This window comes from Euleptes europaea, chromosome 13, assembly GCF_029931775.1.
Source record: "Euleptes europaea isolate rEulEur1 chromosome 13, rEulEur1.hap1, whole genome shotgun sequence".
In the NCBI taxonomy this organism is placed as follows: Eukaryota; Metazoa; Chordata; class Lepidosauria; order Squamata; family Sphaerodactylidae; genus Euleptes; species Euleptes europaea.
The window spans coordinates 56,439,042-56,454,021 of record NC_079324.1 but is presented as its reverse complement, the minus strand read 5'-3'; the positions used below and the strand labels follow the sequence as shown (position 1 = coordinate 56,454,021).

The 14,980-nt window shown below is 46.1% G+C and overlaps 1 non-coding gene across 1 annotated transcript; it reads left to right on the top strand.

Moving 5' to 3' along the window:
- Positions 1-14,201: 14,201 nt before the first annotated feature.
- On the top strand, positions 14,202-14,276 carry TRNAT-GGU (transfer RNA threonine (anticodon GGU)). Its single transcript has one exon. It is a non-coding gene; the product is annotated as a tRNA-Thr (tRNA).
- Positions 14,277-14,980: the final 704 nt, after the last annotated feature.

Sequence of the window (14,980 nt, the reverse complement as noted above, 5' to 3'; positions counted from 1 at the left end):
CTGATCTCCAGCTGATAGAGATCAGTTCCCCTGGAGAAAATGGCCACTTTGGCAATTGGACTCTATGGCATTGAAGTTCCTCTCCTCCCCAAACCCTCCCCTTCTCAGGCTCCACCCCAAAAACCTCCCGCTGGTGGTGAAGAGGGACCTGGGGACCCTAAAGCCACATCCAATCTGGTAGGAAAATCTAGCTGAGTGAAGTCTAGTAGTTTTAAAATAGGGCTGAACCAAAAGCGCTCTGTACATCCTCAGAGGCTCTCTCTTCTTATTCTCACATGTTCTTGGGAAAATGTTCCCTATTTCAGTTCTCTTTTTTCTTAGCTTATATTTTTGTTCATGGATTTCCACTTTTCGGTGTTGCTTTTGTAGCTCCCTTTGTATTGTGTAAGCAATCATGCAATGTAATTTTAAGATGCAATTTATATCGCATTTCTATGTACCATGGATATAATTTACACACATACTATTTGTATATAGTGTTGATTTGCTGACTTACAACTATTGTTCAAAATGGCTTATTTTATAGGGGAGGGGATCGGTGCAAGGTAGCAGGAAATGGTACAATATAAACTATCGCTGATTCAGTTTGCCTGAGCAAAATCAACCACCAGACATGGATTTTCAGGGAGAAACTAGGATTGCCAAATCCAGGTTGGAAAATTCCTGGAGATTTGGAGGTGGAGCCTGGGGAGGAAGAGATTTGGGGGGTGAGGGGCCTCAGCAAGGTATAATGCCATAGAGTCCACCCTCCAAAGCAACCGTTTTCTCCAGGGAAATTGACCTCTACACAATGAGGGCAGTAGCCCTTGGTCCGAGGCCCCTTATTGAATTTATGAAAGGGGCCTGATTCAGATTGGAGACTTCCTCATTTGTTCACTCACTCAGCATCTATTTGACATGTCATCACCTGTGGGATTTTGCATTTCAATACATTTTTTTCCGTCTTCTTCCCAGAAAACCAAGGGCACAACTTGAGAACAGCACCATTTTAAAACTGCATAACTATTTAGCATTGATGCAGATTATGGCAAAATAATACCTTGCGATCATGGTATAAATAGGGTTGCCAGGTCCCTCTTCCCCACCGGCGTGAGGTTTTTGGGGCAGAGTCTAAGGAGGGTGGGGTTTGGGGAGGGGAGGGACTTCAATGCCATAGAGTCCAATTGCCAAAGCGGCCATTTTCTCCAGGGGAACCGATCTCTATCAGCTGGAGATCATTTGTAATAGCAGGAGATCTCCCGCTTGTACCTGGAGGCTGGCAACCCTAGGTGTAAAACAGCTGTTCCCCTTCCCCCTCTTCTTTTTTAAAACATTCAGGCTGATGAAGAGTTCCGAAGAACTCAAAAGCTTTCACACCAATCTGTCTCAGCAGTTTGCTTGGTCCTACAAAATGGCGTTGTGTGGCTTTTGTTCTGGGATTTCCATTCACTTCTAGTTACACCCGCTCTTGAAATGTGCCAAGACAGCCAGGTAAGGAAACCAGTGTTTCATACAGATGATCCCTCCCTTTCCTCCACTCCACCTTCCCTCCCTCTCTCCATCCACTTGGTATCCCTGCTAATTTATGCTGGTGTTGCTCTTCAAATGACCCATTTAGAATTACAGCCGGCCGCTGCGCCTTCGTCTTGCCGCTGACTTCAAGCCACAGAACTCCCCGCGGGGGTCAGGAAAGGCCTCCATGCAAGACAAAAAAGAGCACGGACTTGGCCCATCCTGTGTGGCATGCATAAAGTTGCTCATTAGGGTCATGGCGGAGAGAAAATTAATCACGGAGACTCTTTTATCCCCCTGCTAAAGCATCACATGCACGACCTTCTTCAAACAGGAATTATTTACTCCACCAGTATTCCACCTATTATTCATTCTCGTCACCTCACCAAGGCCCTCAAAACAGCAGCCGAAACAATCGGTGAGGAAAAGCAGAGGCCTTTGAAAAAGTTTAGCTTGGGAAAGAAAGGCAACTAAGGTAGCGCTGCCAACCTCCAGGTACTAGCTGGAGATCTCTCGCTATTACAACTGATCTCCAGCTGATAGAAATCAGATCAGGGAGGGGCTGTGGCTCAGTTTGTAGAGCATCTACAAGGTTCCAGAAGGTCCCAGGTTCAATCCCTGGCATCTCCAGTTAAAGGGACTAGGCAAGTAGGTGATGTGAAAGACCTCTGCCTGAGGCCCTGGAGAGCCACTGCCAGTCTGAGTAGACAATACTGACTTTGATGGACCAAGGGTCTGATTCAGTATAAGGCAGCTTCATGTGTTCATATGTTCACCTGAAGAAAATGGCAGTTTTGGCAATTGGACCCTATGGCATGGAAGTCCCTCCCCTCCCTAAACCCCGCCCTCCTCAGGCTCCGCCCCAAAAATCTCCAGGTATTTCCCAACCCAGAGCTGGCAACCCTAAACTAAGGGGAGGCTTTTAAAATTATACCTGGGTGGCATTCACACATCGTTGGGTATTGTATAATTACTCCGAATCATCATTCAGAACTTCAACAATCTGGGGAGAGATTTGGGAGGAGGAGAATTTAAGACTCCCTCTTAAGAGTAGACAAGATCAAGAGCCCAGTAGCACCTTAAAGACTAACAAAATTTCTGGCAGGGCGTGAGCTTTCATGAGTCACAGCTTACTTCTTCAGTAGTGACCTGTGACTCACAAAAGCTCATCGTTTGGGGAGGGGAGGGACTTCAATGCCATAGAGTCCAATTACCAAAATGGCCATTTTCTCCAGGTGAACTGATGTCTGTCAGCTGGAGATCGGTTGTAATAGTGGGAGATCTCCAGCTAGTACCTGGAGGCTGGAAACCCTAAGTATTAAGGAGGAACTATAGGGCTGAAGAGAGTCCCTCCAGCTCTACACAGATTTCTGTTGGGTTATGTATTGCTTAAATCTGTGCAACATCCAACTGCAAATATTTGTAACATTCATGTTCCAACAAAAGCATGTTTGGGGAAACATAATTGGGCAAAGAGGCAGGTCTGATTAAGAAAATGAGCAGCGTTTACATAAAATGATAGATAATTCCGTTTCTGTTGATTTTAATTAAAGGAAGTGTACCTCTTAAGTCAAATGTCACTGCTAATTAGATTTTCGCTATGAGTTTCTTATCAGGCAACGTTTAATGGCAGGTTATATACAGAAGAAATGTCGATTCAAAACAACAAACAGAATGATTGCAATAGATTGAGCGAGACGACCGGAACAACTTTGTGTAACAAGAGTTCAATTTCCAAGCTCTTTGATAAACAACCGAGTTTGCTATTTGGCTCCCGGTCTCGCCGATTCCTGGGATCTTTCCATTTTCCCCTAGCTATCCCGAGTATGATAGCTTTGGAACAGATTTTTTACACCTAGGGTTGCCAACCTCCAGGTACAAGCGGGAGATCTCCTACTATTACAACTGATCTCCAGCCGATAGAGATCGGTTCCCCGGGAGAAAATGTCCGCTTTGGCAATTGGACTCTATGGCATTGAAATCCCTCACCTCCGCAAACCCTGCCCTCCTCAGGCTCCACCCCCAAAACCTCATGCCAGTGATGAAGAGGGACCTGGCAACCCTATTTATCAGTCACTATCAACCATGCCTGGAAGCTGTGGACTTCTGAATGCCAGTTGCTTGGGGCAACAATGGGGGGGGGGTGTTCAGTACAATTCTAGGCAGAGTCTCAGCCTTCTAAGTCCATTGCACTGTTTCGCTTCCATGCACTGTTTGTGGGCTGTCCAAGATCACCTGGTTGGCTCCTAGATGGACCAATAATTGGCCTGACCCAGAAGAGCTCACTAGGACTGCTTTATTATCCTCCATCTATGTTGTTCACCCTAACTTGGATGGCCCAGGCTGGCCCCATCTTGTAAGATCTCACAAGCTAAGCAGGGTTGGCCTTGGTTAGTACTTGTGGCGAAGAAGGACCTGACAACCCTAAGGTGAACTGATCTCGATCTGCTGGAGATCAGTTATATTAGCAGATCTCCAGCCACCACTTAGAGGTTGGTCAAATAAAACAGTAGTAGGCAAAAGTGAACCAGCAAAAAGCATAAACAGCGAGGCTGTTACTGTATTACAAAAGTGCAACAAAATGAACAAGCGAAGCTAAGCAACCGGGGTTACAAAGCGAAGATAGTAAAACAATAAGCTAGTGCTGATAAATATACAAAAGTTCATGTGAAACATGTAGTTGCGTTCTGGTCAGTTTCAAGTTCTTCAGACAACGGAGAAATAGGTGGTAACGCGGCTCCGGAAGTATTCCAGCGCTTTCGCTACACAAGGTAGCTTCATCAGCCACAAGGGCTTAATTGTACAATTCCTAGGATAAATTTGGAGCTTCAATCGGGCTGCTAGCAGAAAAACATGAATTTTTCTGCTAGCAGCCCGATTGGGAGCTCCAAATTTATCCTAGGAATTGTACAATTAAGCCCTTGTGGCTGATGAAGCTACCTTGTGTTGCGAAAGCGCTGGAATACTTCCGGAGCCGCGTTACCACCTATTTCTCCGTTGTCTGAAGAACTTGAAACTGACCAGAACGCAACTACATGCTTCACATGAACTTTTGTATATTTATCAGCACTAGCTTATTGTTTTGCTATCTTCGCTTTGTAACCCCGGTTGCTTAGCTTCGCTTGTTCATTTTGTTGCACTTTTGTAATACAGTAACAGCCTTGCTGTTTATGCTTTTTGCTTGTTCACTTTTGCCTACTACTGTTTTATTTGACCAATACCCTTTACAGTAGAGTGAGTTATTTGTATAGATAACCACTTAGAGGTTGGCAACGCTAATGGGAGACCACAAGGAATACCAGGGTCGCTATGCAGAGGAAGGCAATGGCAAACCACCTCTGTTAGTTTCTTGCCTAGGAAACCTTACTGGGTTACCATAAGTCGGCTGCGACTTGACGGCACTTTACACACACACACATATATATTGTTCGCATAGGGTTGCCAGGTACCTCTTCGCCACCGGTGGGAGGTTTATGGGGCAGAGCCTGAGGAGGGCGGGGTTTGAGGAGGGGAGGGACTCCAATGCCATAGAGCCCAATTGCCAAAGCAGTCATTTTCCCCAGGGGAACTGATCTTTATCGGCTGGAGATCAGTTGTAATAGCAGGAGATCTCCAGCTAGTACCTGGAGGTTGGAGGAGGAAAAAAGTACCTGGAGGTTGGCAACCCTACATTCACATACAATAACTCTTTTCAGCAAGATGATCCATCATTGAGACAGGTGGTCTGTTGAGATTCTTGCCAACTGACTTCTACAGGGTAATGCCAACCAGTGTCAACAACTGCCACTTAATTGGGGCAATGTTAATAAACATCCTGCTTAACAGCAGCTCATCGAGCTTATGCCAGGAGGTTAAGTAGCCAATTTAATCTTACATTAGAAATTAAACTGAAAGATCCGAAATCGGAATTTATTAGAGCAGAGGTTGCTGAGTCAAGGGGAATGCTGATAGATAATCTTGTTTTTGCATTGATCTTGCAAAATGTTACCTATGCGTTTTCTGATTTAAATGAAGTTTCATATTGAGGTCTGGTTTCGGTACTTCTGTTGGTGGGAAATAATGGGAGAATACAGTCCAATGCAGTGGTAGGCAAAGGCAAACCACCTCTCTTAGTCTCTTGCTTTGAAAACCCTACAGCTTAGGGTTGCCAGGTCCCTCTTCGCCACCAGCAGGAGTTTTTGGGGCAGAGCTTGAGGAGGGCGGGGTTTGGGGAGGGGAGGGACTTCAATGTCAATTGCCAAAGCAGCCATTTTCTCCAGGTGAACTGATCTCTTTCAGCTGGAGGTTAGTTGTAATACAGAAGATCTCTAGATTATTACCTGGAGGTTGGCAACCCTAAGTCCCTCCCCTCACCAAACCCCACCCTCATCAGGCTCCACCCCCAAAACCTCCCTACCAAAACCACACCCTTTCCAAGTTCCACCTCCAACTCAAAGCCCAAAGTTGGCAACCCCAGTTCCCTCGCTGTCCTTTTACCTCTCATAGGCCTGTTACTGAGACTACCTCTCTCAGTTTCTCCTCCCTTTCTCACCCCTCCCTTGTGAAAAGGCAAATGTTTCTAGTAGGGCTGTCAATTCGGTTCGGCCCGAACTGAAAATCAGCCGAATTTCCCTTGATTCGGCGGTTTTTAGTTCGGACGGATCCGAACTCAAAACTGGCGGGCAACCGGGGGGGCCGAATTCAGCGAGTTCGGGAGTTCGGTGAATAAATTCGGCCAATTCGGCCATCAGTAAGCAGCATAACCGTCAGTAAGCAGCATTCTCCTCCCCCGGCCAATCGGTGGCCAAGCTGGGTCTTCTTCTGGCCAATCAGTCAGGATTGAGTGCTGGAGGAATCAGCTGATGTGCGGCCGGCGGGGGAAAGAGAGAGAGAGAGGGAAATCCTCATGTGTGTGTGAGGGGGTGCTTGTGCACATTAGCTCCTTTCCGTGGCTGCAGGGGGCGCATTTTTTGGGGTACCGACCCCAAACTTTCAGGGGATATTCAGACAGGTTTTTTTAAGAGACCACCCAAGTTTTGTAAACATTGGGTCAGGGGGTCCCGAGATATGGGCTCCCCCCCTTTTTTCTTTCCATGGCTGCAGAGGGCGCATTTTTGGGTGTGCCGACCCCAAACTTTCAGCGGAGCATCAGACTAGGCTTCTTAAGATACCCCCCAAGTTTTGTAAACATTGGGTCAGGGCCCCCCGAGATATGGGCTCCACTCCTTTTTCCTCTCTCCCCTTTTCCATTTTCGTGGCTGCAGGGGGCGCTTTTTTGGGGGTTCGCCCCCAAACTTTTGTCATAGCTTCAGAGAATCCCTCTTAAGAGACCACCCAAGTTTTGTAAAGATGGGTTCAGTGGGGGCTGAAATATTGGCTCCCCCCCTTTTCTCTTTCCATGGCTGCAGGGGGCGCATTTTGGGGTGTGCCGATCCCAGACTTTCGGCGGAGCTTCAGTCAAGGCTTTTTAAGAGACCACCCAAGTTTTGTAAACATTGGGTCAGGGCCCCCCGAGATATGGGCTTTCCCCTTTCCCCTATTGGGATGAATGGATCACCCTCGAGAGATGCATACATATGGATCTTATATTGGATACAAATGGAATCATATTGGATTACTCAGCCTCCCAGCCCCTCCTGCTGGAACAGAAGACAGCCACAGTAAGACCCCTTTGGGGGCTTTAATCTATATTTTTTCTTTTCTGTGTGTGTGTGGGGGGGAAAGCAGAGTCTGTGTGTGTGTGTGGGGAGGGAGCAGTTTCTGTGGGTGGGGGGGGGAAGCCAAAGGGGGCTTTTGCCGGTTCTGCCTGGGGTGTGTGTTCCCCCTCCAGTCTCTCTCTCCCTGGTTTGAGGGGGGGCTTCATTTTTATTCTTCAGGTTTTTCCTCATTCATAAGATCAGTTAGGTTATTGATGCTTGCTCAAAACTGGTTTTCAAATGGTGACTTAAAGAATGCATCTGCCTGGTCCCAAGTCCAATGCAAAAGGAGACATTCCACCCCCTCCTGCTCATTATGCATAGCTAGCTGCCTCTGTCCCTTTCCATGGTATGCAAACTCCCAGGTGTCAGGTGTTGCTATGCACTGTTGCAAAGGTTTTGCATTGCGTGCTTGTGTTGCTTTGCAGTTGTATTGTTTTGCAAAATTCTTCACACCTGCCCCGCCCTTTGCATATTTGCAAAGGGGTTGCTCTGCAGTTGTGTTGCTTTGCAAAGTTCTTAGCACCTGCCCCGCCCTTGCTCTCATCAGCTGTTTGTCGGGCCGGGAGCTTTGTGCGTGGGCGGCAAGCTCTGCGGAGAGATCCACATTAAGGGTGGGGGGGACCCCTTTCAGGGCCCATATCTCAGCCCCCCCTGACCCAATCTTTACAAAACTTGGCGAATCTTTCAATATACGTCCTTTGAAGCTCTGCTGAAAGTTTGGGACCTCTAAGCCCAAAAATGCCCCCCCCCCAGAGCCGCGGAAAGGCGCGGTTGTGTTTTTAATGGCTTTATTCGGCCGAATTTTTTTCCCGAACTTTGAATTCCCGCCGAATTGAACGGATCCGAAGTGGGGGAGTTCGGACTTCGGCACGTACCGAAGCCACAAGGGCCAAATTCGGCCGAATCCGAACTGTACCGAATTTTTTTTTTTTTTTGACAGCCCTAGTTTCTAGGTCATAGTTGTAGGGTGGCCAGCTCCAGATCTGGGGTGGAGCCTGCAGAGGGAAGGGTATGGGGAGCAGAGGGACCTCAGAGGGGTATAATGCCATAAAGTCCATACACACACACCCAAAGCGGTCATTTTCTCCAGGGGAACTGATCTCTGGAGGTCTCCAGGGCCAACCTGGAGGCTGGCAACCCAAACTTAGTGGCTGTTGGAAGATATAGTCCTTTAATCATTCAATTACACTATTAATTTATGATAAAGCAGTAGAGCAGAAACTCTTCAGGATTTCTAATGTACAGTGCAATCCTATGCCGTTACTCCAGTCTAAACCCATTGAAATGAATGGGTTGGACTGAGGAGTAGCTCGCCTTAGGATTGCACGGTTAGTTTCATATGATTTAGCCTCAGAAGAACTCAACCGTCTTTTTCCACATGTTGAAATATACGGGGCTCAAGTAGCAGAGGTCATTTTTCAAATAAGAGGAATTAGGTTTATATTTGATGGCATTATTACCATAGCTTTAAACATGCATAAGGGTGATTTCCAAAGAACAATAAAATTTATTATTGCATAATCTTCTGGCCACAATGAAAATTGTCTTAGTGCATCATTCAATTCAGGCCTCAACAGCGAATGTCGTTGAATGGTTTATTAAAATTTTAGATGCTGCCAAAATGGATACATTAATGGACTGAATACAACAAAGGCAGGGTTTTGTTGCCTCTGTTGAGCTTGTTGAAAAATGAGATCCTTTATTGTGCACCGGAATTCCACTTGTAATGATACCCAAATGTAAAGACATTTGTTTTCGTAATGGAACATTAAATAATACAAATTGAATTGAAGAGAGGGGGAAAAACATATGTTTTCTTCTAGGGATTTTGTCTGAAGTGCATAAAATTAATTAGTTTCACCAACTTGGGTGCAGGAAAAGTAGGGTTGCCAGCTCCAGGTTGGGAAATACCTGGAGATTTTGTCAGTGCATCCTGAGAAGGATGGAGTTTGGGGAGGGGAGGGACTTCTCCCACCCCTACAATAATTTGGACAGCAGGAGATAAGACGGGGAGGGGGAATCACTTCAATGGTGATGCTCTAGGAATTTCCCCTATTCTGTAAGGTAAGGACCACAGAGACTGGGGAATTCCTGGAGTGCCACCCAGAAGTGATGTCACATCCTCCATGGTGCTCTAGGAATCCCCTGCTCTCTGTGGTAAAGACTATAGAGATTGGGGAAATTCCTAGAGCGACATCTAGACATGATGTCACATTGCCATGAAACTACACCCTCCCAAGGCATCTCCCCCAAATCCTCCTGAATTTGCCAGTGCAGGGCTGGCAACCCTAACAAGAGCACATGTGTGTCTTGTGAATGAACCATATTTTTGAAAAAATCTTGGTGGCGTTTGAAATACAATCACATCTAGACTGCTTTTTGACAGAGTTTTTTTCCAGTAGAAGCCTAGTTGGATACTCTAAGCACTGCACCACCAGATGGTTTCCCTGAACTGGGAGAACAATATGTGGGAAGAGAGTGAGGCCATGAATAGCAAAACAAGACAGAGGCCAGTGGAACAGAAGATATGGGCACATAGTGTGCTGAATAGAATGAAGGGAGTGGTGTGACCTTGTGCAGCCACACAGCAGCAATTATACAAGAACATGAGCATGGGAAGGGGAAGTTCACAACAGGCTGTGATCTTCATCATGCAAATTTGATTTTCTCCTGCTTGGGCTTTGTTAGGTTACGAGGGTTGCCAGGTCCCTCTTCGCCACCGGCGGGAGATTTTTGGGGCGGAGCCTGAGGGGGGCGGGGTTTGGGGAGGGGAGGGACTTCAATGCCATAGAGTTCAGTTGCCAAAGCGGCCATTTTTCTCCAGGTGATCTGATCTCTGTTGGCTGGAGATCAGTTGTATTAGCAGGCGATCTCCTGCTACTACCTGGCAGTTGGCAACCCTATAGGTTACCAATTCAACCTGGCACAAGAGCTGAAGAAAGGCCGCTTTGAAAACCTTTAACTCCTCCTCTCAGAACTCTTCCCTGACAACTGATACGGCATGGGACTCTTTCAGGACCCTCACACGAACGTGACAGAGCCTACATTTTCCATCCAGACGTTTCAATCTGTCTTCAATTAGGAACACGAGGCAGAACTAATTGTGATAGCTGCTGAAAATGAGAGCTCCTGGGTATACCAAAGAGTAGGGTTCACTGGAGACCTATAGCGGCATGTTCTATCACTGCATTTATGAAGCGAAAATCCCTCTTGTGCCCATTTGATCAAGCCGTTGCCGGAGAGCAAAAACTAACAGCCATAATTTTGCTCTTCATATCCAAATGTGGTGCAGGCAGAGAGAGCCGAAGGGATCTGCTATTGCAACTGATCTCCAGCCGATAGAGATCAGTTCCCCTGGAGAAAATGGCTGCTTTGGCAATTGGACTCTATGGGATTGAAGTCGCTCCCCTCCCCAAACCCCGCCCTCCTCAGGCTCCGCCCCCAAAATCTCCTGCCGATGCCAAAGAGGGACCTAGCAACCCTACAGCTGCACCATGAATAGGGTTGCTAGGTCCCTCTTTGCCACCAGCGGGAAGTTTTGGGGGCAGAGCACAGTAAAGTTAAAAACATAAGGCCTATATCATAGGTGAGTCATTCACAGTCAATAAATACATGAAACTCATGCACATTTGATGTAAAATCTTACAATGACCAATGTAGGACCAAATAAAAACAAAACGTGTTTCGGCCTAAAAGGCCTTCCTCAGTGGTCAGACATAGAATTGTAGTCTAGTACATATCCTAACAATATAATATCAAAATGCATGGTAGAAAATACATAAAAGCCCTTCTAGTATTATGAGGCTTCTTGTAAAATTATTTATTCCTTGTATAATAGAACATGGCTCCCATGTCCCACCTTGTATTTCATGCTGGGCTTCTAAGGATGCGTATACATCAAACAGTGTGTTAGGTTCTTATTCTTTACATGGGATGGGCACAGGGAATCTTTTACAAGTAGCCTCTGCGGGCTCTCTGCACCCCTGATGAGGACTAAATAGGGAATAGAAAAGCCACATATTGGAGCTCCGTGGAAGAAAGGTGGGGGTGGAGGAAGAAAACGCGATGGCCTTATTTCTTCTCCCTGTAGTACTCCTGTTCAATGAAGCTGGAAAGCAATTAATATTAAACAGCCTGTAGAAGCAGCCGCCAATTCTCATAAATGTGAGGCAGGTGATACGGATGAATTGTCCCTTCAGCTTTTCAGCTTTTTAGCAAAACAACACCGGGCCCCGTGATCCCTGTTATCAATGAAGCTGTAGCCCTGATAATGGAAATGAAGGAGGCCGAGCCCAACGGTATATCAGTATCTCCACGAGGGCTGCTCTCCGAAGGGTATGCATAATTCAAAGCCTCTGATCGATGCTTGGAAGGAACACAAAGACCTTCCCTTGAGATTGGGGTGAAAGGATTCCAACCTTCTTCTCACCAGGGGACAGAAAGCAAAGGGTGTGTTTGTGGTCTGGGCAGCCTTGGGGTGAGGCTGAAACGTGTCCCTGGGGACTCCAGGGTTTTGTGTTCAAATGTCAGGTTTTGCCTCTTCTCCGGTGTGTCCTAGGGATGAGTGGATTTCCCCCCATTCCAACCCCATGTTATTGAGCATAAGATACAAACAGCAGTGCTGGATCAGACCGATGGTGAATTCCATCCCAACTCATCATAGAATCATAAAGTTGGAAGGGACCCCCAGGGTCATCTAGTCCAACCCCCGCACAATGCAGGAAATTCACAAATACCTCCACACACACACACACACCCAGTGACCCCTGCTGCATGCCCAGATGATGGCCAAGATGCCCTCCCTCTCATCATCTGCCTACAGTCATAGAATCAGCGTTGCTGACAGATGGCCATCTAGCCTCTGCTTAAAAACCTCCAGGGAAGAAACGTTTACCACCTCCCAAGGAAGCCTGTTCCACTGAGGAACTGCTCTGTTAGAAAATTCTTACTAATGTCTAGACGGAAACTCTTTTGATTTAATTTCAACCGGTTGGTTCTGGTCCGACCTTAAGGCAACAGAAAACAACTTGGCACCCTCCTCTATATGACAGTCCTTCAAGTACTTGAAGATGGTTATCATGTCACCTCTCAGTCTTCTCCTCTGCAGACTAAACATACCCAGCTCCTTCAACCTTTCCTCATAGGACTTGGTCTCCAGACCCCTCACTATCTTCACTGCCTTCCTCTGGACACGTTCCAGCTTGAAACCTCCTGTTTCACACAGGCCATTTATGCAGGGCTGTTTCACGTTGCTAGCAGCAGTGGAATGCTATCTGGGCTGAGCTTTTTGCCTCTGTTTGCAGGTATCAGGCTGGGCGTGGCTAGAGATGTGAGCCCTTGGGCAAATCAAAGAGCTCTTTGCCCTTGGCTCTTAGCTCATGGCTCCCAACCCACAGCCTGAATTAGCCAGCCCAGTGAATCAGGCCCCACCCAGTATTTATTTGTTTTCTTCATTTGGTATGTTTAAATTATATCATTTAAATTGGTTGTTTTGGAATTTGGATATTTCCTTAAGCCGCTTTGGTTCTCTTTGGGGAAAACACAATACAGAGATGGATAATTCTCATTTGGTAATGGGACAGACTCTGCCACAACACCCCCATACCCAATAATCCCTTCTTTGCAATTAAATTGGTCAGCCAAATGAATGAGAATAAAATTTGGTCATGTATTTCAGAGAGGGAGAAAAAGAAGGTGCAATTTAAATTGCAAAAGGAAGAATTATTCATGGACTTTTGCATCTTTGGAAGCTGGTCTACAGAGAGGCGCAGCAGACTATACGTTTGGATTAAAGGTGCTTTTTAAAAGTTTAAGACATTCACGGGGTAGGATGCCAAATTAATGCGACAACCAGCCTAATCATTTATTTTTCAGAATGAAGGGAAACAGATCGGAAGCTCTGACGGTCCGCGCTCAGATTGCAGAGCTTGGCTGTTGGGCACATCACCAATCAATGAATAATGAGCTGTTTTGCGCGTGGCTCCTTGACAACAACCGATCGTGACCATGCAGTGGGAAAACGTTTCAGAGTAGTAACCCGCATAAATCCTCCTAACTTGATTACACAAGGTTCCTGGCTCTCCCCTTAGTTAAATTTAATGTAGGTAGTTTGCAAAACTGCAGCCAAGAAATCAGAAGGAGATTGAGACTGGGAAGGGCAGCCACGAAGGAGCTAGAAAAGATCTTTAAGTGTAAAAATGTGTCACTGGCCACCAAGATTCATGCCTTGCCTTCGTATTTCCTATTACTATGTATAGGTGTGAAAGCTGGACATTGAAGAAAGCTGATAGGAAGAAAGTAGATTCCTTTGAAATATGGTGTTGCAGTAGAGTGTTACGGATACCGCTGACTGCCAAAAAATCAAATCCGTGGGTTATAGATCAAATCAAGCCTGCGCTGACTCTTAGAAGCTAAAATTACTAAACTGAGGCTATCATACTTTGGTCACATTATGAGAAGACAAGAGGACAAGAGTCACTGGAAAAGACAATCATGCTAGGAAAAGTTGAAAGCAGCAGGAAAAGAGGAAGACCCAACAAGAGATGGATTGACTCTATAAAGGAAGCCACAACCCTCAATTTGCAAGATCTGAGCAAGGCTGTTAAAGATAGGACATTTTGGAGGAACTTGATTCATAGGGTCACCATGAGTCGAAAGCACTTAACACACAAGTTTACAAAAACACTTGTAATTATTAGCACATTGATTAGGAGCGATCCAGAGATGATCATTTGTGGCACTAATTAAAGAGTCCATGGTGAACTGACTAATGTCATACAATCCACCCTTCATGTTGCATCTGTAGACCTAACATAATTTGTGAACCTGTCTTAAAATTGATTAAACATGGAGCTGGAAAGGATCCCAAGGGCCATCTAGTCCAACCTCCTGCACAATGCAGGAAATTCACAACTATCTCCCCACACACACACCCAGTGACCCCTGTTCTATGCCCAGGAGGGGAATCCAGAATCCCTGGCCAACAGACCTAATCTCCATGAATTTGTGTAATCCCCTTTTAAAACCAACCAAGGAGGGGCTGTGGCTCAGTGGTAGAGCATCTGCTTGGTATGCAGAAGGTCCCAGGTTCAATCCCTGGCCTCTCCGGTTAAAGGGACCAGTCTGAGTCGACAGTACTGACTTTGGTGGACCAAGGGTCTGATTCAGTATAAGGCAGTTTCATGTGTTCAAACTAGTGGTCATCATTTTATCCTTGTCAGCAAATGCCACAAATTCATTATTCTTGGAGTGGAGCTGCTATGTTTTATCTATTCTGAATCCTACCCATCAACTTTCAAGGAAGACATGGAGCTGAGAGGAGGGCATTTGTATTCTGAGGCTGAGTTGGGAACCTAACAATGCAATCCTATGCAGAATCTCTCCAGTGTAAGCCCACCGATTTCATTGGGTTTAGAGTGGAGTAACTCTGCCTAGGATTGTGCAGCAGGTCTCTGACTGTCTAATCAGATCCGCTGGGAGCCCTCTCGGCCAGGTATTATTGAGGAATTTAGCTTTCCACACATTTAGATAAGAAACATCCTTCCTTTTCTCCTCTCCTTAGGCAGCGTTTATGGTGAAGATTGATGGACATGGAATTGTTAGGCGTTTGAAGGGGAAGATGGTCAAGGAGAGACAAACACAGAGCCTGGGGCTATGTCCGCCTGGCCCAAGTAAGGAAAGAATTCTAGATTGCCATGAAAAGGAGGGCTTTATTAACTGAGTTATCTGTGTGGTGCCTTTGCCAGGAGGAGGGAAGAAAAGTCATGCAGGGGAATAGTTGCTGCTCTGCTTTTCTTTCTCAAGTTAACTTT